The sequence below is a fragment of the Amia ocellicauda genome, chromosome 2 (assembly GCF_036373705.1).
Source record: "Amia ocellicauda isolate fAmiCal2 chromosome 2, fAmiCal2.hap1, whole genome shotgun sequence".
Lineage (NCBI taxonomy): Eukaryota > Metazoa > Chordata > Actinopteri > Amiiformes > Amiidae > Amia > Amia ocellicauda.
In genome coordinates, this window is record NC_089851.1 from 53,981,440 (window position 1) to 54,005,903 (window position 24,464).

Consider the following 24,464-nt stretch of genomic DNA (forward strand, 5'->3'; position numbering starts at 1 on the left):
AATACACATTTTCTTTAAAGAAAACAAAACACACAGATGACAGTCTGATTTCCCATCAGCTACACAGCCAACAGTATCTGAGGTTGAAAGACCTCCCTGGTGCAGAGGAGCCCAGAAGCCAAGCATCGAGAGAGAACAAACGAATGCTTCAGAGAATGCAAAGCGGGGCCAAGCGGGCTCGTCCGGGAGTTGAACCCGGGACCTCTCGCACCCTAAGCGAGAATCATACCCCTAGACCAACGAGCCAAGTTAACGGAGGGTGTCGCAGTTTCTGCTGGGCAAGCGCGTAACTGCTTTGGGGCAGACCGGGAGACCTACGCTCACTGACTGATAGCATGGACTGTAGCGCTGAAGTGTCTTTCCAGAACGGTAACCGTATCCCCAGTGAGACAGCACTGAGAGCATGGTTCAGCAGGCCCGCAAACAACTGAAAAGAATGCCTCTCCTTTGGTGCAGCTCAGGAGTACACGTTCAGCAAAGGTCTCCATAACAAGCCGGCAAACCACATTTCGTCCTCCTCCTCCTCAACAACACACTACATGTCCTCCTCCTCCTCAACAACAACAACGAACTTGTAAAAAACACATTTTCTTTAAAGAAAACAAAACACACAGATGACAGTCTGATTTCCCATCAGCTATACAGGCAACAGTATCTGAGGTCGATAGCCCTCCCTTGTGCAGAGGAGCCCAGAAGCCAGCCTTCAAGAGCAAACGAACGAACACTTCGGTGACTGCAACGTGGGGCCAAGTGGGCTCGTCCTGGAGTTGAACCCAGGGCCTCTCATACCCTCAGCAAGAATCATACCCCTAGACCAACGAGCCAAGTTAACGGAGGGTGTCGCAGTTTCTGCTGGGCAAGCGCGTAACTGCTTTGGGGCAGACCGGGAGACCTACGCTCACTGACTGATAGCATGGACTGTAGCGCTGACGTGTCTTTCCAGAATGGTAACGCCATCCCCAGTGAGACAGCACTGAGAGCATGGTTCAGCAGGCCCGCAAACAACTGAAAAGAATGCCTCTCCTTTGGTGCAGCTCAGGAGTACACGTTCAGCAAAGGTCTCCATAACAAGCCGGCAAAACACATTTCGTCCTCCTCCTCCTCAACAACACACTACATGTCCTCCTCAACAACAACAACGAACTTGTAAAAAACACATTTTCTTTAAAGAAAACAAAACACACAGATGACAGTCTGATTTCCCATCAGCTATACAGGCAACAGTATCTGAGGTCAATAGCCCTCCCTTGTGCAGAGGAGCCCAGAAGCCAGCCTTCAAGAGCAAACGAACAAACACTTCGGTGACTGCAAAGTGGGGCCAAGCAGGCTCGTCCGGGAGTTGAACCCGGGACCTCTCGCACCCAAAGCGAGAATCATACCCCTAGACCAACGAGCCAAGTTATCTGACAGTGTCACAGTTTCTGCTGGGCAAGCGCGTAACTGCTTTGGGGCAGACCGGGAGACCTACGCTCACTGACTGATAGCATGGACTGTAGCGCTGACGTGTCTTTCCAGAATGGTAACGCCATCCCCAGTGAGACAGCACTGAGAGCATTGTTCAGCAGGCCCGCAAACAACTGAAAAGAATGCCTCTCCTTTGGTGCAGCTCAGGAGTACACGTTCAGCAAAGGTCTCCATAACAAGCCGGCAAACCACATTTCGTCCTCCTCCTCCTCAACAACACACTACATGTCCTCCACCTCCTCCTCAACAACAACAACAACAACAACAACAACGAACTTGTAAAAAACACATTTTCTTTAAAGAAAACAAAACACACAGATGACAGTCTGATTTCCCATCAGCTATACGGGCAACAGTATCTGAGGTCGATAGCCCTCCCTTGTGCAGAGGAGCCCAGAAGCCAGCCTTCAAGAGCAAACGAACAAACACTTCGGTGACTGCAAAGTGGGGCCAAGTGGGCTCGTCCTGGAGTTGAACCCAGGGCCTCTCACACCCTCAGCAAGAATCATACCCCTAGACCAACGAGCCAAGTTAACGGAGGGTGTCGCAGTTTCTGCTGGGCAAGCGCGTAACTGCTTTGGGGCAGACCGGGAGACCTACGCTCACTGACTGATAGCATGGACTGTAGCGCTGAAGTGTCTTTCCAGAACGGTAACCGTATCCCCAGTGAGACAGCACTGAGAGCATGGTTCAGCAGGCCCGCAAACAACTGAAAAGAATGCCTCTCCTTTGGTGCAGCTCATTAGTACACGTTCAGCAAAGGTCTCCATAACAAGCCGGCAAACCACATTTCGTCCTCCTCCTCCTCAACAACACACTACATGTCCTCCTCCTCCTCAACAACAACAACGAACTTGTAAAATACACATTTTCTTTAAAGAAAACAAAACACACAGATGACAGTCTGATTTCCCATCAGCTACACAGCCAACAGTATCTGAGGTTGAAAGACCTCCCTGGTGCAGAGGAGCCCAGAAGCCAAGCATCGAGAGAGAGCAAACGAATGCTTCAGAGAATGCAAAGCGGGGCCAAGCGGGCTCGTCCGGGAGTTGAACCCGGGACCTCTCGCACCCAAAGTGAGAATCATACCCCTAGACCAACGAGCCAAGTTATCTGACAGTGTCACAGTTTCTGCTGGGCAAGCGCGTAACTGCTTTGGGGCAGACCGGGAGACCTACGCTCACTGACTGATAGCATGGACTGTAGCGCTGACGTGTCTTTCCAGAATGGTAACGCCATCCCCAGTGAGACAGCACTGAGAGCATTGTTCAGCAGGCCCGCAAACAACTGAAAAGAATGCCTCTCCTTTGGTGCAGCTCAGGAGTACACGTTCAGCAAAGGTCTCCATAACAAGCCGGCAAACCACATTTCGTCCTCCTCCTCCTCAACAACACACTACATGTCCTCCTCCTCCTCCTCAACAACAACAACAACAACAACGAACTTGTAAAAAACACATTTTCTTTAAAGAAAACAAAACACACAGATGACAGTCTGATTTCCCATCAGCTATACAGGCAACAGTATCTGAGGTCGATAGCCCTCCCTTGTGCAGAGGAGCCCAGAAGCCAGCCTTCAAGAGCAAACGAACAAACACTTCGGTGACTGCAAAGTGGGGCCAAGTGGGCTCGTCCTGGAGTTGAACCCAGGGCCTCTCACACCCTCAGCAAGAATCATACCCCTAGACCAACGAGCCAAGTTAACGGAGGGTGTCGCAGTTTCTGCTGGGCAAGCGCGTAACTGCTTTGGGGCAGACCGGGAGACCTACGCTCACTGACTGATAGCATGGACTGTAGCGCTGAAGTGTCTTTCCAGAACGGTAACCGTATCCCCAGTGAGACAGCACTGAGAGCATGGTTCAGCAGGCCCGCAAACAACTGAAAAGAATGCCTCTCCTTTGGTGCAGCTCATTAGTACACGTTCAGCAAAGGTCTCCATAACAAGCCGGCAAACCACATTTCGTCCTCCTCCTCCTCAACAACACACTACATGTCCTCCTCCTCCTCAACAACAACAACGAACTTGTAAAATACACATTTTCTTTAAAGAAAACAAAACACACAGATGACAGTCTGATTTCCCATCAGCTACACAGCCAACAGTATCTGAGGTTGAAAGACCTCCCTGGTGCAGAGGAGCCCAGAAGCCAAGCATTGAGAGAGAGCAAACGAATGCTTCAGAGAATGCAAAGCAGGGCCAAGCGGGCTCGTCCGGGAGTTGAACCCGGGACCTCTCGCACCCAAAGTGAGAATCATACCCCTAGACCAACGAGCCAAGTTATCTGACAGTGTCACAGTTTCTGCTGGGCAAGCGCGTAACTGCTTTGGGGCAGACCGGGAGACCTACGCTCACTGACTGATAGCATGGACTGTAGCGCTGACGTGTCTTTCCAGAATGGTAACGCCATCCCCAGTGAGACAGCACTGAGAGCATTGTTCAGCAGGCCCGCAAACAACTGAAAAGAATGCCTCTCCTTTGGTGCAGCTCAGGAGTACACGTTCAGCAAAGGTCTCCATAACAAGCCGGCAAACCACATTTCGTCCTCCTCCTCCTCAACAACACACTACATGTCCTCCTCCTCCTCCTCAACAACAACAACAACAACAACGAACTTGTAAAAAACACATTTTCTTTAAAGAAAACAAAACACACAGATGACAGTCTGATTTCCCATCAGCTATACAGGCCACAGTATCTGAGGTCGATAGCCCTCCCTTGTGCAGAGGAGCCCAGAAGCCAGCCTTCAAGAGCAAACGAACAAACACTTCGGTGACTGCAAAGTGGGGCCAAGTGGGCTCGTCCTGGAGTTGAACCCAGGGCCTCTCACACCCTCAGCAAGAATCATACCCCTAGACCAACGAGCCAAGTTAACGGAGGGTGTCGCAGTTTCTGCTGGGCAAGCGCGTAACTGCTTTGGGGCAGACCGGGAGACCTACGCTCACTGACTGATAGCATGGACTGTAGCGCTGAAGTGTCTTTCCAGAACGGTAACCGTATCCCCAGTGAGACAGCACTGAGAGCATTGTTCAGCAGGCCCGCAAACAACTGAAAAGAATGCCTCTCCTTTGGTGCAGCTCAGGAGTACACGTTCAGCAAAGGTCTCCATAACAAGCCGGCAAACCACATTTCGTCCTCCTCCTCCTCAACAACACACTACATGTCCTCCTCCTCCTCAACAACAACAACGAACTTGTAAAATACACATTTTCTTTAAAGAAAACAAAACACACAGATGACAGTCTGATTTCCCATCAGCTACACAGCCAACAGTATCTTAGGTTGAAAGACCTCCCTGGTGCAGAGGAGCCCAGAAGCCAAGCATCGAGAGAGAACAAACGAATGCTTCAGAGAATGCAAAGTGGGGCCAAGTGGGCTCGTCCTGGAGTTGAACCCAGGGCCTCTCACACCCTCAGCAAGAATCATACCCCTAGACCAACGAGCCAAGTTAACGGAGGGTGTCGCAGTTTCTGCTGGGCAAGCGCGTAACTGCTTTGGGGCAGACCGGGAGACCTACGCTCACTGACTGATAGCATGGACTGTAGCGCTGAAGTGTCTTTCCAGAACGGTAACCGTATCCCCAGTGAGACAGCACTGAGAGCATGGTTCAGCAGGCCCGCAAACAACTGAAAAGAATGCCTCTCCTTTGGTGCAGCTCAGGAGTACACGTTCAGCAAAGGTCTCCATAACAAGCCGGCAAACCACATTTCGTCCTCCTCCTCCTCAACAACACACTACATGTCCTCCTCCTCCTCAACAACAACAACGAACTTGTAAAATACACATTTTCTTTAAAGAAAACAAAACACACAGATGACAGTCTGATTTCCCATCAGCTACACAGCCAACAGTATCTGAGGTTGAAAGACCTCCCTGGTGCAGAGGAGCCCAGAAGCCAAGCATCGAGAGAGAACAAACGAATGCTTCAGAGAATGCAAAGCGGGGCCAAGCGGGCTCGTCCGGGAGTTGAACCCGGGACCTCTCGCACCCTAAGCGAGAATCATACCCCTAGACCAACGAGCCAAGTTAACGGAGGGTGTCGCAGTTTCTGCTGGGCAAGCGCGTAACTGCTTTGGGGCAGACCGGGAGACCTACGCTCACTGACTGATAGCATGGACTGTAGCGCTGAAGTGTCTTTCCAGAACGGTAACCGTATCCCCAGTGAGACAGCACTGAGAGCATGGTTCAGCAGGCCCGCAAACAACTGAAAAGAATGCCTCTCCTTTGGTGCAGCTCAGGAGTACACGTTCAGCAAAGGTCTCCATAACAAGCCGGCAAACCACATTTCGTCCTCCTCCTCCTCAACAACACACTACATGTCCTCCTCCTCCTCCTCAACAACAACAACAACAACAACAACAACAACGAACTTGTAAAAAACACATTTTCTTTAAAGAAAACAAAACACACAGATGACAGTCTGATTTCCCATCAGCTATACAGCCAACAGTATCTGAGGTCGATAGCCCTCCCTTGTGCAGAGGAGCCCAGAAGCCAGCCTTCAAGAGCAAACGAACGAACACTTCGGTGACTACAAAGTGGGGCCAAGTGGGCTCGTCCTGGAGTTGAACCCAGGGCCTCTCACACCCTCAGCAAGAATCATACCCCTAGACCAACGAGCCAAGTTAACGGAGGGTGTCGCAGTTTCTGCTGGGCAAGCGCGTAACTGCTTTGGGGCAGACCGGGAGACCTACGCTCACTGACTGATAGCATGGACTGTAGCGCTGAAGTGTCTTTCCAGAACGGTAACCGTATCCCCAGTGAGACAGCACTGAGAGCATGGTTCAGCAGGCCCGCAAACAACTGAAAAGAATGCCTCTCCTTTGGTGCAGCTCAGGAGTACACGTTCAGCAAAGGTCTCCATAACAAGCCGGCAAACCACATTTCGTCCTCCTCCTCCTCAACAACACACTACATGTCCTCCTCCTCCTCAACAACAACAACGAACTTGTAAAAAACACATTTTCTTTAAAGAAAACAAAACACACAGATGACAGTCTGATTTCCCATCAGCTATACAGGCAACAGTATCTGAGGTCGATAGCCCTCCCTTGTGCAGAGGAGCCCAGAAGCCAGCCTTCAAGAGCAAACGAACGAACACTTCGGTGACTGCAACGTGGGGCCAAGTGGGCTCGTCCTGGAGTTGAACCCAGGGCCTCTCATACCCTCAGCAAGAATCATACCCCTAGACCAACGAGCCAAGTTAACTCACTGACTGATAGCATGGACTGTAGCGCTGACGTGTCTTTCCAGAATGGTAACGCCATCCCCAGTGAGACAGCACTGAGAGCATGGTTCAGCAGGCCCGCAAACAACTGAAAAGAATGCCTCTCCTTTGGTGCAGCTCAGGAGTACACGTTCAGCAAAGGTCTCCATAACAAGCCGGCAAACCACATTTCGTCCTCCTACTCCTCAACAACACACTACATGTCCTCCTCCTCCTCAACAACAACAACGAACTTGTAAAATACACATTTTCTTTAAAGAAAACAAAACACACAGATGACAGTCTGATTTCCCATCAGCTACACAGCCAACAGTATCTGAGGTTGAAAGACCTCCCTGGTGCAGAGGAGCCCAGAAGCCAAGCATCGAGAGAGAACAAACGAATGCTTCAGAGAATGCAAAGCGGGGCCAAGCGGGCTCGTCCGGGAGTTGAACCCGGGACCTCTCGCACCCTAAGCGAGAATCATACCCCTAGACCAACAAGCCAAGTTAACGGAGGGTGTCGCAGTTTCTGCTGGGCAAGCGCGTAACTGCTTTGGGGCAGACCGGGAGACCTACGCTCACTGACTGATAGCATGGACTGTAGCGCTGAAGTGTCTTTCCAGAACGGTAACCGTATCCCCAGTGAGACAGCACTGAGAGCATGGTTCAGCAGGCCCGCAAACAACTGAAAAGAATGCCTCTCCTTTGGTGCAGCTCAGGAGTACACGTTCAGCAAAGGTCTCCATAACAAGCTGGCAAACCACATTTCGTCCTCCTCCTCCTCAACAACACACTACATGTCCTCCTCCTCCTCAACAACAACAACGAACTTGTAAAATACACATTTTCTTTAAAGAAAACAAAACACACAGATGACAGTCTGATTTCCCATCAGCTACACAGCCAACAGTATCTGAGGTTGAAAGACCTCCCTGGTGCAGAGGAGCCCAGAAGCCAAGCATTGAGAGAGAGCAAACGAATGCTTCAGAGAATGCAAAGCAGGGCCAAGCGGGCTCGTCCGGGAGTTGAACCCGGGACCTCTCGCACCCAAAGTGAGAATCATACCCCTAGACCAACGAGCCAAGTTATCTGACAGTGTCACAGTTTCTGCTGGGCAAGCGCGTAACTGCTTTGGGGCAGACCGGGAGACCTACGCTCACTGACTGATAGCATGGACTGTAGCGCTGACGTGTCTTTCCAGAATGGTAACGCCATCCCCAGTGAGACAGCACTGAGAGCATTGTTCAGCAGGCCCGCAAACAACTGAAAAGAATGCCTCTCCTTTGGTGCAGCTCAGGAGTACACGTTCAGCAAAGGTCTCCATAACAAGCCGGCAAACCACATTTCGTCCTCCTCCTCCTCAACAACACACTACATGTCCTCCTCCTCCTCCTCAACAACAACAACAACAACAACGAACTTGTAAAAAACACATTTTCTTTAAAGAAAACAAAACACACAGATGACAGTCTGATTTCCCATCAGCTATACAGGCCACAGTATCTGAGGTCGATAGCCCTCCCTTGTGCAGAGGAGCCCAGAAGCCAGCCTTCAAGAGCAAACGAACAAACACTTCGGTGACTGCAAAGTGGGGCCAAGTGGGCTCGTCCTGGAGTTGAACCCAGGGCCTCTCACACCCTCAGCAAGAATCATACCCCTAGACCAACGAGCCAAGTTAACGGAGGGTGTCGCAGTTTCTGCTGGGCAAGCGCGTAACTGCTTTGGGGCAGACCGGGAGACCTACGCTCACTGACTGATAGCATGGACTGTAGCGCTGAAGTGTCTTTCCAGAACGGTAACCGTATCCCCAGTGAGACAGCACTGAGAGCATTGTTCAGCAGGCCCGCAAACAACTGAAAAGAATGCCTCTCCTTTGGTGCAGCTCAGGAGTACACGTTCAGCAAAGGTCTCCATAACAAGCCGGCAAACCACATTTCGTCCTCCTCCTCCTCAACAACACACTACATGTCCTCCTCCTCCTCAACAACAACAACGAACTTGTAAAATACACATTTTCTTTAAAGAAAACAAAACACACAGATGACAGTCTGATTTCCCATCAGCTACACAGCCAACAGTATCTTAGGTTGAAAGACCTCCCTGGTGCAGAGGAGCCCAGAAGCCAAGCATCGAGAGAGAACAAACGAATGCTTCAGAGAATGCAAAGTGGGGCCAAGTGGGCTCGTCCTGGAGTTGAACCCAGGGCCTCTCACACCCTCAGCAAGAATCATACCCCTAGACCAACGAGCCAAGTTAACGGAGGGTGTCGCAGTTTCTGCTGGGCAAGCGCGTAACTGCTTTGGGGCAGACCGGGAGACCTACGCTCACTGACTGATAGCATGGACTGTAGCGCTGAAGTGTCTTTCCAGAACGGTAACCGTATCCCCAGTGAGACAGCACTGAGAGCATGGTTCAGCAGGCCCGCAAACAACTGAAAAGAATGCCTCTCCTTTGGTGCAGCTCAGGAGTACACGTTCAGCAAAGGTCTCCATAACAAGCCGGCAAACCACATTTCGTCCTCCTCCTCCTCAACAACACACTACATGTCCTCCTCCTCCTCAACAACAACAACGAACTTGTAAAATACACATTTTCTTTAAAGAAAACAAAACACACAGATGACAGTCTGATTTCCCATCAGCTACACAGCCAACAGTATCTGAGGTTGAAAGACCTCCCTGGTGCAGAGGAGCCCAGAAGCCAAGCATCGAGAGAGAACAAACGAATGCTTCAGAGAATGCAAAGCGGGGCCAAGCGGGCTCGTCCGGGAGTTGAACCCGGGACCTCTCGCACCCTAAGCGAGAATCATACCCCTAGACCAACGAGCCAAGTTAACGGAGGGTGTCGCAGTTTCTGCTGGGCAAGCGCGTAACTGCTTTGGGGCAGACCGGGAGACCTACGCTCACTGACTGATAGCATGGACTGTAGCGCTGAAGTGTCTTTCCAGAACGGTAACCGTATCCCCAGTGAGACAGCACTGAGAGCATGGTTCAGCAGGCCCGCAAACAACTGAAAAGAATGCCTCTCCTTTGGTGCAGCTCAGGAGTACACGTTCAGCAAAGGTCTCCATAACAAGCCGGCAAACCACATTTCGTCCTCCTCCTCCTCAACAACACACTACATGTCCTCCTCCTCCTCCTCAACAACAACAACAACAACAACAACAACAACGAACTTGTAAAAAACACATTTTCTTTAAAGAAAACAAAACACACAGATGACAGTCTGATTTCCCATCAGCTATACAGCCAACAGTATCTGAGGTCGATAGCCCTCCCTTGTGCAGAGGAGCCCAGAAGCCAGCCTTCAAGAGCAAACGAACGAACACTTCGGTGACTACAAAGTGGGGCCAAGTGGGCTCGTCCTGGAGTTGAACCCAGGGCCTCTCACACCCTCAGCAAGAATCATACCCCTAGACCAACGAGCCAAGTTAACGGAGGGTGTCGCAGTTTCTGCTGGGCAAGCGCGTAACTGCTTTGGGGCAGACCGGGAGACCTACGCTCACTGACTGATAGCATGGACTGTAGCGCTGAAGTGTCTTTCCAGAACGGTAACCGTATCCCCAGTGAGACAGCACTGAGAGCATGGTTCAGCAGGCCCGCAAACAACTGAAAAGAATGCCTCTCCTTTGGTGCAGCTCAGGAGTACACGTTCAGCAAAGGTCTCCATAACAAGCCGGCAAACCACATTTCGTCCTCCTCCTCCTCAACAACACACTACATGTCCTCCTCCTCCTCAACAACAACAACGAACTTGTAAAAAACACATTTTCTTTAAAGAAAACAAAACACACAGATGACAGTCTGATTTCCCATCAGCTATACAGGCAACAGTATCTGAGGTCGATAGCCCTCCCTTGTGCAGAGGAGCCCAGAAGCCAGCCTTCAAGAGCAAACGAACGAACACTTCGGTGACTGCAACGTGGGGCCAAGTGGGCTCGTCCTGGAGTTGAACCCAGGGCCTCTCATACCCTCAGCAAGAATCATACCCCTAGACCAACGAGCCAAGTTAACTCACTGACTGATAGCATGGACTGTAGCGCTGACGTGTCTTTCCAGAATGGTAACGCCATCCCCAGTGAGACAGCACTGAGAGCATGGTTCAGCAGGCCCGCAAACAACTGAAAAGAATGCCTCTCCTTTGGTGCAGCTCAGGAGTACACGTTCAGCAAAGGTCTCCATAACAAGCCGGCAAACCACATTTCGTCCTCCTACTCCTCAACAACACACTACATGTCCTCCTCCTCCTCAACAACAACAACGAACTTGTAAAATACACATTTTCTTTAAAGAAAACAAAACACACAGATGACAGTCTGATTTCCCATCAGCTACACAGCCAACAGTATCTGAGGTTGAAAGACCTCCCTGGTGCAGAGGAGCCCAGAAGCCAAGCATCGAGAGAGAACAAACGAATGCTTCAGAGAATGCAAAGCGGGGCCAAGCGGGCTCGTCCGGGAGTTGAACCCGGGACCTCTCGCACCCTAAGCGAGAATCATACCCCTAGACCAACAAGCCAAGTTAACGGAGGGTGTCGCAGTTTCTGCTGGGCAAGCGCGTAACTGCTTTGGGGCAGACCGGGAGACCTACGCTCACTGACTGATAGCATGGACTGTAGCGCTGAAGTGTCTTTCCAGAACGGTAACCGTATCCCCAGTGAGACAGCACTGAGAGCATGGTTCAGCAGGCCCGCAAACAACTGAAAAGAATGCCTCTCCTTTGGTGCAGCTCAGGAGTACACGTTCAGCAAAGGTCTCCATAACAAGCTGGCAAACCACATTTCGTCCTCCTCCTCCTCAACAACACACTACATGTCCTCCTCCTCCTCCTCAACAACAACAACAACAACAAGGAACTTGTAAAAAACACATTTTCTTTAAAGAAAACAAAACACACAGATGACAGTCTGATTTCCCATCAGCTATACAGCCAACAGTATCTGAGGTCGATAGCCCTCCCTTGTGCAGAGGAGCCCAGAAGCCAGCCTTCAAGAGCAAACGAACGAACACTTCGGTGACTGCAAAGTGGGGCCAAGTGGGCTCGTCCTGGAGTTGAACCCAGGGCCTCTCACACCCTCAGCAAGAATCATACCCCTAGACCAACGAGCCAAGTTAAGGGAGGGTGTCGCAGTTTCTGCTGGGCAAGCGCGTAACTGCTTTGGGGCAGACCGGGAGACCTACGCTCACTGACTGATAGCATGGACTGTAGCGCTGAAGTGTCTTTCCAGAACGGTAACCGTATCCCCAGTGAGACAGCACTGAGAGCATGGTTCAGCAGGCCCGCAAACAACTGAAAAGAATGCCTCTCCTTTGGTGCAGCTCAGGAGTACACGTTCAGCAAAGGTCTCCATAACAAGCCGGCAAACCACATTTCGTCCTCCTCCTCCTCAACAACACACTACATGTCCTCCTCCTCCTCAACAACAACAACGAACTTGTAAAATACACATTTTCTTTAAAGAAAACAAAACACACAGATGACAGTCTGATTTCCCATCAGCTACACAGCCAACAGTATCTGAGGTTGAAAGACCTCCCTGGTGCAGAGGAGCCCAGAAGCCAAGCATCGAGAGAGAACAAACGAATGCTTCAGAGAATGCAAAGCGGGGCCAAGCGGGCTCGTCCGGGAGTTGAACCCGGGACCTCTCGCACCCTAAGCGAGAATCATACCCCTAGACCAACGAGCCAAGTTATCTGACAGTGTCGCAGTTTCTGCTGGGCAAGCGCGTAACTGCTTTGGGGCAGACCGGGAGACCTACGCTCACTGACTGATAGCATGGACTGTAGCGCTGAAGTGTCTTTCCAGAACGGTAACCGTATCCCCAGTGAGACAGCACTGAGAGCATGGTTCAGCAGGCCCGCAAACAACTGAAAAGAATGCCTCTCCTTTGGTGCAGCTCAGGAGTACACGTTCAGCAAAGGTCTCCATAACAAGCTGGCAAACCACATTTCGTCCTCCTCCTCCTCAACAACACACTACATGTCCTCCTCCTCCTCCTCAACAACAACAACAACAACAAGGAACTTGTAAAAAACACATTTTCTTTAAAGAAAACAAAACACACAGATGACAGTCTGATTTCCCATCAGCTATACAGCCAACAGTATCTGAGGTCGATAGCCCTCCCTTGTGCAGAGGAGCCCAGAAGCCAGCCTTCAAGAGCAAACGAACGAACACTTCGGTGACTGCAAAGTGGGGCCAAGTGGGCTCGTCCTGGAGTTGAACCCAGGGCCTCTCACACCCTCAGCAAGAATCATACCCCTAGACCAACGAGCCAAGTTAAGGGAGGGTGTCGCAGTTTCTGCTGGGCAAGCGCGTAACTGCTTTGGGGCAGACCGGGAGACCTACGCTCACTGACTGATAGCATGGACTGTAGCGCTGAAGTGTCTTTCCAGAACGGTAACCGTATCCCCAGTGAGACAGCACTGAGAGCATGGTTCAGCAGGCCCGCAAACAACTGAAAAGAATGCCTCTCCTTTGGTGCAGCTCAGGAGTACACGTTCAGCAAAGGTCTCCATAACAAGCCGGCAAACCACATTTCGTCCTCCTCCTCCTCAACAACACACTACATGTCCTCCTCCTCCTCAACAACAACAACGAACTTGTAAAATACACATTTTCTTTAAAGAAAACAAAACACACAGATGACAGTCTGATTTCCCATCAGCTACACAGCCAACAGTATCTGAGGTTGAAAGACCTCCCTGGTGCAGAGGAGCCCAGAAGCCAAGCATCGAGAGAGAACAAACGAATGCTTCAGAGAATGCAAAGCGGGGCCAAGCGGGCTCGTCCGGGAGTTGAACCCGGGACCTCTCGCACCCTAAGCGAGAATCATACCCCTAGACCAACGAGCCAAGTTATCTGACAGTGTCGCAGTTTCTGCTGGGCAAGCGCGTAACTGCTTTGGGGCAGACCGGGAGACCTACGCTCACTGACTGATAGCATGGACTGTAGCGCTGAAGTGTCTTTCCAGAACGGTAACCGTATCCCCAGTGAGACAGCACTGAGAGCATGGTTCAGCAGGCCCGCAAACAACTGAAAAGAATGCCTCTCCTTTGGTGCAGCTCAGGAGTACACGTTCAGCAAAGGTCTCCATAACAAGCCGGCAAACCACATTTCGTCCTCCTCCTCCTCAACAACACACTACATGTCCTCCTCCTCCTCAACAACAACAACGAACTTGTAAAATACACATTTTCTTTAAAGAAAACAAAACACACAGATGACAGTCTGATTTCCCATCAGCTATACAGGCAACAGTATCTGAGGTCGATAGCCCTCCCTTGTGCAGAGGAGCCCAGAAGCCAGCCTTCAAGAGCAAACGAACAAACACTTCGGTGACTGCAAAGTGGGGCCAAGTGGGCTCGTCCTGGAGTTGAACCCAGGGCCTCTCACACCCTCAGCAAGAATCATACCCCTAGACCAACGAGCCAAGTTAACGGAGGGTGTCGCAGTTTCTGCTGGGCAAGCGCGTAACTGCTTTGGGGCAGACCGGGAGACCTACGCTCACTGACTGATAGCATGGACTGTAGCGCTGAAGTGTCTTTCCAGAACGGTAACCGTATCCCCAGTGAGACAGCACTGAGAGCATGGTTCAGCAGGCCCGCAAACAACTGAAAAGAATGCCTCTCCTTTGGTGCAGCTCATTAGTACACGTTCAGCAAAGGTCTCCATAACAAGCCGGCAAACCACATTTCGTCCTCCTCCTCCTCAACAACACACTACATGTCCTCCTCCTCCTCAACAACAACAACGAACTTGTAAAATACACATTTTCTTTAAAGAAAACAAAACACACAGATGACAGTCTGATTTCCCATCAGCTACACAGCCAACAGTATCTGAGGTTGAAAGACCTCCCTGGTGCAGAGGAGCCCAGAAGCCAAGCATCGAGAGAGAACAAACGAATGCTTCAGAGAATGCAAAGCGGGGCCAAGCGGGCTCGTCCGGGAGTTGAACCCGGGACCTCTCGCACCCTAAGCGAGAATCATACCCCTAGACCAACGAGCCAAGTTAACGGAGGGTGTCGCAGTTTCTGCTGGGCAAGCGCGTAACTGCTTTGGGGCAGACCGGGAGACCTACGCTCACTGACTGATAGCATGGACTGTAGCGCTGAAGTGTCTTTCCAGAACGGTAACCGTATCCCCAGTGAGACAGCACTGAGAGCATGGTTCAGCAGGCCCGCAAACAACTGAAAAGAATGCCTCTCCTTTGGTGCAGCTCAGGAGTACACGTTCAGCAAAGGTCTCCATAACAAGCCGGCAAACCACATTTCGTCCTCCTCCTCCTCAACAACACACTACATGTCCTCCTCCTCCTCCTCAACAACAACAACAACAACAACAACAACGAACTTGTAAAAAACACATTTTCTTTAAAGAAAACAAAACACACAGATGACAGTCTGATTTCCCATCAGCTATACAGCCAACAGTATCTGAGGTCGATAGCCCTCCCTTGTGCAGAGGAGCCCAGAAGCCAGCCTTCAAGAGCAAACGAACGAACACTTCGGTGACTGCAAAGTGGGGCCAAGTGGGCTCGTCCTGGAGTTGAACCCAGGGCCTCTCACACCCTCAGCAAGAATCATACCCCTAGACCAACGAGCCAAGTTAAGGGAGGGTGTCGCAGTTTCTGCTGGGCAAGCGCGTAACTGCTTTGGGGCAGACCGGGAGACCTACGCTCACTGACTGATAGCATGGACTGTAGCGCTGAAGTGTCTTTCCAGAACGGTAACCGTATCCCCAGTGAGACAGCACTGAGAGCATGGTTCAGCAGGCCCGCAAACAACTGAAAAGAATGCCTCTCCTTTGGTGCAGCTCAGGAGTACACGTTCAGCAAAGGTCTCCATAACAAGCTGGCAAACCACATTTCGTCCTCCTCCTCCTCAACAACACACTACATGTCCTCCTCCTCCTCCTCAACAACAACAACAACAACAACGAACTTGTAAAAAACACATTTTCTTTAAAGAAAACAAAACACACAGATGACAGTCTGATTTCCCATCAGCTATACAGGCAACAGTATCTGAGGTCGATAGCCCTCCCTTGTGCAGAGGAGCCCAGAAGCCAGCTTTCAAGAGCAAACGAACAAACACTTCGGTGACTGCAAAGTGGGGCCAAGTGGGCTCGTCCTGGAGTTGAACCCAGGGCCTCTCACACCCTCAGCAAGAATCATACCCCTAGACCAACGAGCCAAGTTAAGGGAGGGTGTCGCAGTTTCTGCTGGGCAAGCGCGTAACTGCTTTGGGGCAGACCGGGAGACCTACGCTCACTGACTGATAGCATGGACTGTAGCGCTGAAGTGTCTTTCCAGAACGGTAACCGTATCCCCAGTGAGACAGCACTGAGAGCATGGTTCAGCAGGCCCGCAAACAACTGAAAAGAATGCCTCTCCTTTGGTGCAGCTCAGGAGTACACGTTCAGCAAAGGTCTCCATAACAAGCCGGCAAACCACATTTCGTCCTCCTCCTCCTCAACAACACACTACATGTCCCCCTCCTCCTCAACAACAACAACGAACTTGTAAAATACACATTTTCTTTAAAGAAAACAAAACACACAGATGACAGTCTGATTTCCCATCAGCTACACAGCCAACAGTATCTGAGGTTGAAAGACCTCCCTGGTGCAGAGGAGCCCAGAAGCCAAGCATCGAGAGAGAACAAACGAATGCTTCAGAGAATGCAAAGCGGAGCCAAGCGGGCTCGTCCGGGAGTTGAACCCGGGACCTCTCGCACCCTAAGCGAGAATCATACCCCTAGACCAACGAGCCAAGTTATCTGACAGTGTCGCAGTTTCTGCTGGGCAAGCGCGTAACTGCTTTGGGGCAGACCGGGAGACCTACGCTCACTGACTGATAGCATGGACTGTAGCGCTGAAGTGTCTTTCCAGAACGGTAACCGTATCCCCAGTGAGACAGCACTGAGAGCATGGTTCAGCAGGCCCGCAAACAACTGAAAAGAATGCCTCTCCTTTGGTGCAGCTCAGGAGTACACGTTCAGCAAAGGTCTCCATAACAAGCTGGCAAACCACATTTCGTCCTCCTCCTCCTCAACAACACACTACATGTCCTCCTCCTCCTCCTCAACAACAACAACAACAACAACAAGGAACTTGTAAAAAACACATTTTCTTTAAAGAAAACAAAACACACAGATGACAGTCTGATTTCCCATCAGCTATACAGCCAACAGTATCTGAGGTCGATAGCCCTCCCTTGTGCAGAGGAGCCCAGAAGCCAGCCTTCAAGAGCAAACGAACGAACACTTCAGTGACTGCAAAGTGGGGCCAAGTGGGCTCGTCCTGGAGTTGAACCCAGGGCCTCTCACACCCTCAGCAAGAATCATACCCCTAGACCAACGAGCCAAGTTAAGGGAGGGTGTCGCAGTTTCTGCTGGGCAAGCGCGTAACTGCTTTGGGGCAGACCGGGAGACCTACGCTCACTGACTGATAGCATGGACTGTAGCGCTGAAGTGTCTTTCCAGAACGGTAACCGTATCCCCAGTGAGACAGCACTGAGAGCATGGTTCAGCAGGCCCGCAAACAACTGAAAAGAATGCCTCTCCTTTGGTGCAGCTCAGGAGTACACGTTCAGCAAAGGTCTCCATAACAAGCCGGCAAACCACATTTCGTCCTCCTCCTCCTCAACAACACACTACATGTCCTCCTCCTCCTCAACAACAACAACGAACTTGTAAAATACACATTTTCTTTAAAGAAAACAAAACACACAGATGACAGTCTGATTTCCCATCAGCTACACAGCCAACAGTATCTGAGGTTGAAAGACCTCCCTGGTGCAGAGGAGCCCAGAAGCCAAGCATCGAGAGAGAACAAACGAATGCTTCAGAGAATGCAAAGCGGGGCCAAGCGGGCTCGTCCGGGAGTTGAACCCGGGACCTCTCGCACCCTAAGCGAGAATCATACCCCTAGACCAACGAGCCAAGTTATCTGACAGTGTCGCAGTTTCTGCTGGGCAAGCGCGTAACTGCTTTGGGGCAGACCGGGAGACCTACGCTCACTGACTGATAGCATGGACTGTAGCGCTGAAGTGTCTTTCCAGAACGGTAACCGTATCCCCAGTGAGACAGCACTGAGAGCATGGTTCAGCAGGCCCGCAAACAACTGAAAAGAATGCCTCTCCTTTGGTGCAGCTCAGGAGTACACGTTCAGCAAAGGTCTCCATAACAAGCTGGCAAACCACATTTCGTCCTCCTCCTCCTCAACAACACACTACATGTCCTCCTCCTCCTCCTCAACAACAACAACAACAACAAGGAACTTGTAAAAAACACATTTTCTTTAAAGAAAACAAAACACACAGATGACAGTCTGATTTCCCATCAGCTATACAGCCAACAGTATCTGAGGTCGATAGCCCTCCCTTGTGCAGAGGAGCCCAGAAGCCAGCATTCAAGAGCAAACGAACGAACACTTCGGTGACTGCAAAGTGGGGCCAAGTGGGCTCGTCCTGGAGTTGAACCCAGGGCCTCTCACACCCTCAGCAAGAATCATACCCCTAGACCAACGAGCCAAGTTAAGGGAGGGTGTCGCAGTTTCTGCTGGGCAAGCGCGTAACTGCTTTGGGGCAGACCGGGAGACCTACGCTCACTGACTGATAGCATGGACTGTAGCGCTGAAGTGTCTTTCCAGAACGGTAACCGTATCCCCAGTGAGACAGCACTGAGAGCATGGTTCAGCAGGCCCGCAAACAACTGAAAAGAATGCCTCTCCTTTGGTGCAGCTCAGGAGTACACGTTCAGCAAAGGTCTCCATAACAAGCCGGCAAACCACATTTCGTCCTCCTCCTCCTCAACAACACACTACATGTCCTCCTCCTCCTCAACAACAACAACGAACTTGTAAAATACACATTTTCTTTAAAGAAAACAAAACACACAGATGACAGTCTGATTTCCCATCAGCTACACAGCCAACAGTATCTGAGGTTGAAAGACCTCCCTGGTGCAGAGGAGCCCAGAAGCCAAGCATCGAGAGAGAACAAACGAATGCTTCAGAGAATGCAAAGCGGGGCCAAGCGGGCTCGTCCGGGAGTTGAACCCGGGACCTCTCGCACCCTAAGCGAGAATCATACCCCTAGACCAACAAGCCAAGTTAACGGAGGGTGTCGCAGTTTCTGCTGGGCAAGCGCGTAACTGCTTTGGGGCAGACCGGGAGACCTACGCTCACTGACTGATAGCATGGACTGTAGCGCTGAAGTGTCTTTCCAGAACGGTAACCGTATCCCCAGTGAGACAGCACTGAGAGCATGGTTCAGCAGGCCCGCAAACAACTGAAAAGAATGCCTCTCCTTTGGTGCAGCTCAGGAGTACACGTTCAGCAAAGGTCTCCATAACAAGCTGGCAAACCACATTTCGTCCTCCTCCTCCTCAACAACACACTACATGTCCTCCTCCTCCTCCTCAACAACAACAACAACAACAAGGAACTTGTAAAAAACACATTTTCTTTAAAGAAAACAAAACACACAGATGACAGTCTGATTTCCCATCAGCTATACAGCCAACAGTATCTGAGGTCGATAGCCCTCCCTTGTGCAGAGGAGCCCAGAAGCCAGCCTTCAAGAGCAAACGAACGAACACTTCGGTGACTGCAAAGTGGGGCCAAGTGGGCTCGTCCTGGAGTTGAACCCAGGGCCTCTCACACCCTCAGCAAGAATCATACCCCTAGACCAACGAGCCAAGTTAAGGGAGGGTGTCGCAGTTTCTGCTGGGCAAGCGCGTAACTGCTTTGGGGCAGACCGGGAGACCTACGCTCACTGACTGATAGCATGGACTGTAGCGCTGAAGTGTCTTTCCAGAACGGTAACCGTATCCCCAGTGAGACAGCACTGAGAGCATGGTTCAGCAGGCCCGCAAACAACTGAAAAGAATGCCTCTCCTTTGGTGCAGCTCAGGAGTACACGTTCAGCAAAGGTCTCCATAACAAGCCGGCAAACCACATTTCGTCCTCCTCCTCCTCAACAACACACTACATGTCCTCCTCCTCCTCAACAACAACAACGAACTTGTAAAATACACATTTTCTTTAAAGAAAACAAAACACACAGATGACAGTCTGATTTCCCATCAGCTACACAGCCAACAGTATCTGAGGTTGAAAGACCTCCCTGGTGCAGAGGAGCCCAGAAGCCAAGCATCGAGAGAGAACAAACGAATGCTTCAGAGAATGCAAAGCGGGGCCAAGCGGGCTCGTCCGGGAGTTGAACCCGGGACCTCTCGCACCCTAAGCGAGAATCATACCCCTAGACCAACGAGCCAAGTTATCTGACAGTGTCGCAGTTTCTGCTGGGCAAGCGCGTAACTGCTTTGGGGCAGACCGGGAGACCTACGCTCACTGACTGATAGCATGGACTGTAGCGCTGAAGTGTCTTTCCAGAACGGTAACCGTATCCCCAGTGAGACAGCACTGAGAGCATGGTTCAGCAGGCCCGCAAACAACTGAAAAGAATGCCTCTCCTTTGGTGCAGCTCAGGAGTACACGTTCAGCAAAGGTCTCCATAACAAGCTGGCAAACCACATTTCGTCCTCCTCCTCCTCAACAACACACTACATGTCCTCCTCCTCCTCCTCAACAACAACAACAACAACAAGGAACTTGTAAAAAACACATTTTCTTTAAAGAAAACAAAACACACAGATGACAGTCTGATTTCCCATCAGCTATACAGCCAACAGTATCTGAGGTCGATAGCCCTCCCTTGTGCAGAGGAGCCCAGAAGCCAGCCTTCAAGAGCAAACGAACGAACACTTCGGTGACTGCAAAGTGGGGCCAAGTGGGCTCGTCCTGGAGTTGAACCCAGGGCCTCTCACACCCTCAGCAAGAATCATACCCCTAGACCAACGAGCCAAGTTAAGGGAGGGTGTCGCAGTTTCTGCTGGGCAAGCGCGTAACTGCTTTGGGGCAGACCGGGAGACCTACGCTCACTGACTGATAGCATGGACTGTAGCGCTGAAGTGTCTTTCCAGAACGGTAACCGTATCCCCAGTGAGACAGCACTGAGAGCATGGTTCAGCAGGCCCGCAAACAACTGAAAAGAATGCCTCTCCTTTGGTGCAGCTCAGGAGTACACGTTCAGCAAAGGTCTCCATAACAAGCTGGCAAACCACATTTCGTCCTCCTCCTCCTCAACAACACACTACATGTCCTCCTCCTCCTCCTCAACAACAACAACAACAACAAGGAACTTGTAAAAAACACATTTTCTTTAAAGAAAACAAAACACACAGATGACAGTCTGATTTCCCATCAGCTATACAGCCAACAGTATCTGAGGTCGATAGCCCTCCCTTGTGCAGAGGAGCCCAGAAGCCAGCCTTCAAGAGCAAACGAACGAACACTTCGGTGACTGCAAAGTGGGGCCAAGTGGGCTCGTCCTGGAGTTGAACCCAGGGCCTCTCACACCCTCAGCAAGAATCATACCCCTAGACCAACGAGCCAAGTTAAGGGAGGGTGTCGCAGTTTCTGCTGGGCAAGCGCGTAACTGCTTTGGGGCAGACCGGGAGACCTACGCTCACTGACTGATAGCATGGACTGTAGCGCTGAAGTGTCTTTCCAGAACGGTAACCGTATCCCCAGTGAGACAGCACTGAGAGCATGGTTCAGCAGGCCCGCAAACAACTGAAAAGAATGCCTCTCCTTTGGTGCAGCTCAGGAGTACACGTTCAGCAAAGGTCTCCATAACAAGCCGGCAAACCACATTTCGTCCTCCTCCTCCTCAACAACACACTACATGTCCTCCTCCTCCTCAACAACAACAACGAACTTGTAAAATACACATTTTCTTTAAAGAAAACAAAACACACAGATGACAGTCTGATTTCCCATCAGCTACACAGCCAACAGTATCTGAGGTTGAAAGACCTCCCTGGTGCAGAGGAGCCCAGAAGCCAAGCATCGAGAGAGAACAAACGAATGCTTCAGAGAATGCAAAGCGGGGCCAAGCGGGCTCGTCCGGGAGTTGAACCCGGGACCTCTCGCACCCTAAGCGAGAATCATACCCCTAGACCAACAAGCCAAGTTAACGGAGGGTGTCGCAGTTTCTGCTGGGCAAGCGCGTAACTGCTTTGGGGCAGACCGGGAGACCTACGCTCACTGACTGATAGCATGGACTGTAGCGCTGAAGTGTCTTTCCAGAACGGTAACCGTATCCCCAGTGAGACAGCACTGAGAGCATGGTTCAGCAGGCCCGCAAACAACTGAAAAGAATGCCTCTCCTTTGGTGCAGCTCAGGAGTACACGTTCAGCAAAGGTCTCCATAACAAGCTGGCAAACCACATTTCGTCCTCCTCCTCCTCAACAACACACTACATGTCCTCCTCCTCCTCCTCAACAACAACAACAACAACAAGGAACTTGTAAAAAACACATTTTCTTTAAAGAAAACAAAACACACAGATGACAGTCTGATTTCCCATCAGCTATACAGCCAACAGTATCTGAGGTCGATAGCCCTCCCTTGTGCAGAGGAGCCCAGAAGCCAGCCTTCAAGAGCAAACGAACGAACACTTCGGTGACTGCAAAGTGGGGCCAAGTGGGCTCGTCCTGGAGTTGAACCCAGGGCCTCTCACACCCTCAGCAAGAATCATACCCCTAGACCAACGAGCCAAGTTAAGGGAGGGTGTCGCAGTTTCTGCTGGGCAAGCGCGTAACTGCTTTGGGGCAGACCGGGAGACCTACGCTCACTGACTGATAGCATGGACTGTAGCGCTGAAGTGTCTTTCCAGAACGGTAACCGTATCCCCAGTGAGACAGCACTGAGAGCATGGTTCAGCAGGCCCGCAAACAACTGAAAAGAATGCCTCTCCTTTGGTGCAGCTCAGGAGTACACGTTCAGCAAAGGTCTCCATAACAAGCCGGCAAACCACATTTCGTCCTCCTCCTCCTCAACAACACACTACATGTCCTCCTCCTCCTCAACAACAACAACGAACTTGTAAAATACACATTTTCTTTAAAGAAAACAAAACACACAGATGACAGTCTGATTTCCCATCAGCTACACAGCCAACAGTATCTGAGGTTGAAAGACCTCCCTGGTGCAGAGGAGCCCAGAAGCCAAGCATCGAGAGAGAACAAACGAATGCTTCAGAGAATGCAAAGCGGGGCCAAGCGGGCTCGTCCGGGAGTTGAACCCGGGACCTCTCGCACCCTAAGCGAGAATCATACCCCTAGACCAACGAGCCAAGTTATCTGACAGTGTCGCAGTTTCTGCTGGGCAAGCGCGTAACTGCTTTGGGGCAGACCGGGAGACCTACGCTCACTGACTGATAGCATGGACTGTAGCGCTGAAGTGTCTTTCCAGAACGGTAACCGTATCCCCAGTGAGACAGCACTGAGAGCATGGTTCAGCAGGCCCGCAAACAACTGAAAAGAATGCCTCTCCTTTGGTGCAGCTCAGGAGTACACGTTCAGCAAAGGTCTCCATAACAAGCTGGCAAACCACATTTCGTCCTCCTCCTCCTCAACAACACACTACATGTCCTCCTCCTCCTCCTCAACAACAACAACAACAACAAGGAACTTGTAAAAAACACATTTTCTTTAAAGAAAACAAAACACACAGATGACAGTCTGATTTCCCATCAGCTATACAGCCAACAGTATCTGAGGTCGATAGCCCTCCCTTGTGCAGAGGAGCCCAGAAGCCAGCCTTCAAGAGCAAACGAACGAACACTTCGGTGACTGCAAAGTGGGGCCAAGTGGGCTCGTCCTGGAGTTGAACCCAGGGCCTCTCACACCCTCAGCAAGAATCATACCCCTAGACCAACGAGCCAAGTTAAGGGAGGGTGTCGCAGTTTCTGCTGGGCAAGCGCGTAACTGCTTTGGGGCAGACCGGGAGACCTACGCTCACTGACTGATAGCATGGACTGTAGCGCTGAAGTGTCTTTCCAGAACGGTAACCGTATCCCCAGTGAGACAGCACTGAGAGCATGGTTCAGCAGGCCCGCAAACAACTGAAAAGAATGCCTCTCCTTTGGTGCAGCTCAGGAGTACACGTTCAGCAAAGGTCTCCATAACAAGCCGGCAAACCACATTTCGTCCTCCTCCTCCTCAACAACACACTACATGTCCTCCTCCTCCTCCTCAACAACAACAACAACAACAACGAACTTGTAAAAAACACATTTTCTTTAAAGAAAACAAAACACACAGATGACAGTCTGATTTCCCATCAGCTATACAGCCAACAGTATCTGAGGTCGATAGCCCTCCCTTGTGCAGAGGAGCCCAGAAGCCAGCCTTCAAGAGCAAACGAACGAACACTTCGGTGACTACAAAGTGGGGCCAAGTGGGCTCGTCATGGAGTTGAACCCAGGGCCTCTCACACCCTCAGCAAGAATCATACCCCTAGACCAACGAGCCAAGTTAACGGAGGGTGTCGCAGTTTCTACTGGGCAAGCGCGTAACTGCTTTGGGGCAGACCGGGAGACCTACGCTCACTGACTGATAGCATGGACTGTAGCGCTGAAGTGTCTTTCCAGAATGGTAACGCCATCCCCTGTGAGACAGCACTGAGAGCATTGTTCAGCAGGCCCGCAAACAACTGAAAAGATTGCCTCTCCTTTGGTGCAGCTCAGGAGTACACGTTCAGCAAAGGTCTCCATAACAAGCCGGCAAACCACATTTCGTCCTCCTCCTCCTCAACAACACACTACATGTCCTCCTCCTCCTCAACAACAACAACGAACTTGTAAAATACACATTTTCTTTAAAGAAAACAAAACACACAGATGACAGTCTGATTTCCCATCAGCTATACAGCCAACAGTAT

General features: G+C 50.9%; 18 non-coding genes across 18 annotated transcripts; all 18 read right to left on the reverse strand.

Annotated features, from left to right (window-relative positions):
* Nucleotides 1-174: 174 nt before the first annotated feature.
* On the reverse strand, nucleotides 175-246 carry trnap-agg (transfer RNA proline (anticodon AGG)). Its single transcript has one exon. It is a non-coding gene; the product is annotated as a tRNA-Pro (tRNA).
* Nucleotides 247-1,324: 1,078 nt separating this feature from the next.
* trnap-ugg (transfer RNA proline (anticodon UGG)) lies at nucleotides 1,325-1,396 on the reverse strand. Its single transcript has one exon. It is a non-coding gene; the product is annotated as a tRNA-Pro (tRNA).
* A 1,102-nt stretch (nucleotides 1,397-2,498) lies between these two features.
* trnap-ugg (transfer RNA proline (anticodon UGG)) lies at nucleotides 2,499-2,570 on the reverse strand. Its single transcript has one exon. It is a non-coding gene; the product is annotated as a tRNA-Pro (tRNA).
* A 1,096-nt stretch (nucleotides 2,571-3,666) lies between these two features.
* trnap-ugg (transfer RNA proline (anticodon UGG)) lies at nucleotides 3,667-3,738 on the reverse strand. Its single transcript has one exon. It is a non-coding gene; the product is annotated as a tRNA-Pro (tRNA).
* Nucleotides 3,739-5,412: 1,674 nt separating this feature from the next.
* trnap-agg (transfer RNA proline (anticodon AGG)) lies at nucleotides 5,413-5,484 on the reverse strand. Its single transcript has one exon. It is a non-coding gene; the product is annotated as a tRNA-Pro (tRNA).
* A 1,617-nt stretch (nucleotides 5,485-7,101) lies between these two features.
* On the reverse strand, nucleotides 7,102-7,173 carry trnap-agg (transfer RNA proline (anticodon AGG)). The gene has a single exon. It is a non-coding gene; the product is annotated as a tRNA-Pro (tRNA).
* A 506-nt stretch (nucleotides 7,174-7,679) lies between these two features.
* On the reverse strand, nucleotides 7,680-7,751 carry trnap-ugg (transfer RNA proline (anticodon UGG)). Its single transcript has one exon. It is a non-coding gene; the product is annotated as a tRNA-Pro (tRNA).
* Nucleotides 7,752-9,425: 1,674 nt separating this feature from the next.
* Nucleotides 9,426-9,497, reverse strand: trnap-agg (transfer RNA proline (anticodon AGG)). Its single transcript has one exon. It is a non-coding gene; the product is annotated as a tRNA-Pro (tRNA).
* A 1,617-nt stretch (nucleotides 9,498-11,114) lies between these two features.
* trnap-agg (transfer RNA proline (anticodon AGG)) lies at nucleotides 11,115-11,186 on the reverse strand. The gene has a single exon. It is a non-coding gene; the product is annotated as a tRNA-Pro (tRNA).
* A 1,096-nt stretch (nucleotides 11,187-12,282) lies between these two features.
* Nucleotides 12,283-12,354, reverse strand: trnap-agg (transfer RNA proline (anticodon AGG)). The gene has a single exon. It is a non-coding gene; the product is annotated as a tRNA-Pro (tRNA).
* A 1,096-nt stretch (nucleotides 12,355-13,450) lies between these two features.
* Nucleotides 13,451-13,522, reverse strand: trnap-agg (transfer RNA proline (anticodon AGG)). Its single transcript has one exon. It is a non-coding gene; the product is annotated as a tRNA-Pro (tRNA).
* A 1,084-nt stretch (nucleotides 13,523-14,606) lies between these two features.
* Nucleotides 14,607-14,678, reverse strand: trnap-agg (transfer RNA proline (anticodon AGG)). Its single transcript has one exon. It is a non-coding gene; the product is annotated as a tRNA-Pro (tRNA).
* A 1,692-nt stretch (nucleotides 14,679-16,370) lies between these two features.
* Nucleotides 16,371-16,442, reverse strand: trnap-agg (transfer RNA proline (anticodon AGG)). Its single transcript has one exon. It is a non-coding gene; the product is annotated as a tRNA-Pro (tRNA).
* Nucleotides 16,443-17,541: 1,099 nt separating this feature from the next.
* Nucleotides 17,542-17,613, reverse strand: trnap-agg (transfer RNA proline (anticodon AGG)). The gene has a single exon. It is a non-coding gene; the product is annotated as a tRNA-Pro (tRNA).
* A 1,096-nt stretch (nucleotides 17,614-18,709) lies between these two features.
* On the reverse strand, nucleotides 18,710-18,781 carry trnap-agg (transfer RNA proline (anticodon AGG)). Its single transcript has one exon. It is a non-coding gene; the product is annotated as a tRNA-Pro (tRNA).
* A 1,096-nt stretch (nucleotides 18,782-19,877) lies between these two features.
* Nucleotides 19,878-19,949, reverse strand: trnap-agg (transfer RNA proline (anticodon AGG)). Its single transcript has one exon. It is a non-coding gene; the product is annotated as a tRNA-Pro (tRNA).
* Nucleotides 19,950-21,635: 1,686 nt separating this feature from the next.
* On the reverse strand, nucleotides 21,636-21,707 carry trnap-agg (transfer RNA proline (anticodon AGG)). The gene has a single exon. It is a non-coding gene; the product is annotated as a tRNA-Pro (tRNA).
* A 1,096-nt stretch (nucleotides 21,708-22,803) lies between these two features.
* Nucleotides 22,804-22,875, reverse strand: trnap-agg (transfer RNA proline (anticodon AGG)). The gene has a single exon. It is a non-coding gene; the product is annotated as a tRNA-Pro (tRNA).
* Between the last annotated feature and the right edge of the window lie 1,589 nt (nucleotides 22,876-24,464).